Source organism: Squalius cephalus (genome assembly GCF_949319135.1).
Source record: "Squalius cephalus genome assembly, chromosome: 22".
Taxonomy (NCBI): Eukaryota; Metazoa; Chordata; class Actinopteri; order Cypriniformes; family Leuciscidae; genus Squalius; species Squalius cephalus.
Genome location: NC_137143.1, coordinates 7,191,794 through 7,194,665, shown reverse-complemented (window position 1 = coordinate 7,194,665; position 2,872 = coordinate 7,191,794).

Genomic DNA, 2,872 nt, shown 5'->3' with positions numbered 1-2,872 from the left:
CAAACCGCGTTTTTGAGACTGTCTTTAGATCATCGCAGTTTTAAAGTGAAAATAATCAGCAATGGTGTTGACTTATGAATTTGCACATGGTTTGTCTTAAAGCACATTAAAAACACCACATAGACATATAAACAACATTTTTTTACAAATTCACCACAGGGTGACTTTAAATCTGTGTAGACTATTTAAAATCTTCTGTATTAAAGTTGAAATTTTATTTTGGACCCTGTCATATTTACCTTATTTTTAACGTAAAAGTACAGTAGTTGAGAACGATTTTCACTTGAATGTGCAAGGCTTCCACTTCCAGTTATTTTACCTGTACAAAAACAGCAGGCGTTATGCTGCTTGATGTTGCACATTGGTATTTGTTATAGTATTATTTTAATTTAGTATCCTAAACATAAACACACTGGTTTGTAGCGCAAATAGTTTTACCTTTTACTGCACTTGGTTATTCTTAGTAGCAGCCAATGAATCAGAACTCTTGCACATTCTCCTGAAATTTCTTCTGTGTTGAAAAATAAGGTGGATACACAAGATGAAATATTATTCTCACATGATCAATGAATTTAAACACTCATTTCACGATAATGTATTGGAATGTATATATAATGAGAAGTCGCTTTGGATAAAAAATATTTGTTAACGAATAAGTGTGACCGTAAATTAGATGAATTGAAAAGATCTTTAAATACTGCTGAAAGAAATCCTGTTTTAAACCTTGGTTTAAGCATGTAATATGACATGAAATGAGTCATTCATAGAGATTACATTTAAATTTGTAGCAAAAATACACACATTGTTGAATCACGCATTGCTCTTATAAAACCCTGTTAATTTTTTGGTTTCATGCTATTTCATGCTTGTAATCCAACAAGTCTCCATAACATTACCGTAAAAATCTAATTCCAATATAATACCTAATAATAAAATAATAGTAAAATTGTAGTTTCATTATTGAAGCTGTGTCACTTTGGAATTGAACGGTGTTGAAATAAAATGCAAACAGTCAATCATTTTTAAATTCTCAATATAATAATACAAATTTTAAATAAAGTGTAAACTTGTACTCTTTACAGTTTGCATGCTTGATACAGTCATTGGGCCCTATCATACACCAGGCGCAATGCAGCGCCAGGCCGAAGTGTTTTTTGCTATAGTTTCAGTCCGACGCAATTATCATTTTCACGTCCTGCGCCACGTTGTTTAAATAGTAAATGCATCTGAGCCCATTTGTGTGCCCATGGGTGGACTGGTCTGAAAACTAGGTGTGTTCTTTTTTGTTTGTCTTGATTGTTGGCGAAATAGACTGCACCACTGACCAACAATATATATTTTTTGTTATTTAAAGAGCGCGTTAGTAATGTGCGCCTATAGGCGGTTCCACAATGCGTGTACACTTTGTCCTGTAGATGGTCTGCTTGCACGCTTGCGCACGAGCAGATCTGTTTCCTCGCTAGAGAAGCGTTCAGTTTTTCCGCTTGCAAATTCCGCCATGTAAATAGCGAATCCGCCATGGCGCAAGCACAACTGGCTTTTAAAGGGATTGGGAGATGAGACTCTGATTGGTTTATTGCACGTTATGCCCAAAACACACCATTTGCTCATTAAGAGAATAGGGACAACCCTTTTGGACCATGCAACGTGCGCACCGACCACTTTTCCCGTCGTTAAACTAGCAAAAGTGGATTCGGACACGCCCTAAGTGCACTTGCGCCATGTGCTTCAGATCATTCGCTTAGATCGTTAAAATAGGGCCCTTAAACATTAAAAATTGCATATGCTTTCAAAGAGAGAGTTCATTTTGACAGACCAAGACCAAAGAAGATCAATTGCAATTGCCAATAAGAGAACTTTAATCTTATATGTCTAAAAACGTCATATAAATGTTTTCCAAAAAAATAGTGTCCCAATGTAAATTTCGCAAGTACAGAGTTTGACTATACGGATGTTAAATACTTATGGTTAGGGTTTAGAACAAACTCTAACCACAGTGTTTAAGGAATATCAACAGTGCGCCGCATTGCAGGCACTCTAATTAAGAAATAAACTAAATAGTACAATTTTGGCTGGACTTTGTTTACATCTGTAGTACTTTAACCAAGCTAAAGTAAATGTCCACAATGGACAGGGGGTGGAGCTCGTGTGTGGATATAAGGAGGGGGAGGTAACTCATGCCATCCGTCCTCACAATACCTCCACCAAACACCCTCCCTCTCCTAGTCATCCACCCCTTTCTCCAGCTCTCCAGCAGTTCACCAATCTCATCTCTAATGCCACAGTGCTGCTCTCACTGTCATCATCTCACGGTGGAGTGGAAATAAACACTGTGTCTGTTTAATTCAGTTGAGTTGTCAGGGCTGCTTCATTACGTGGCGCAGCAGGTAGCAGCTGCCAAAGGCTTCTAATCCTCTGGTGTGGAAAGGATCAGGGAGAAGGTGGCGTGTCCTCTCGGCGAGAGCACAGGACACGTTGGACAGGTACCTGACTCTGGGATCCTAATCTCCATCTGTAATGAGGCGTAGGACCGATGTCAAGTATTTGAAAACTCAGCTTCGGGTGACAGCAGCAAAAGTAATGGAATACAGATTTGGACATGTTCACGCAGAAGGACAGATCTGGCTTCATGGCAACATGAATGCGCCTCTCTCAGAGAGAGCATGATGGGATTTTGGCTACTGTAGGGACTTGCAGTCAGCGACTCGCAGCAACACAGCTTTTCCTCGCATTTATGAATCATTACAGAGGAATCTGTTGGATAAACATCTGTTTGAAGCTGTTTTTCGAAGTGATTACTTCTTTCGGAGTTGTGTATATGAAGGATGTAAGACAAGAACCTGCACAGTAAACATTTAAAGAACCGCCCATG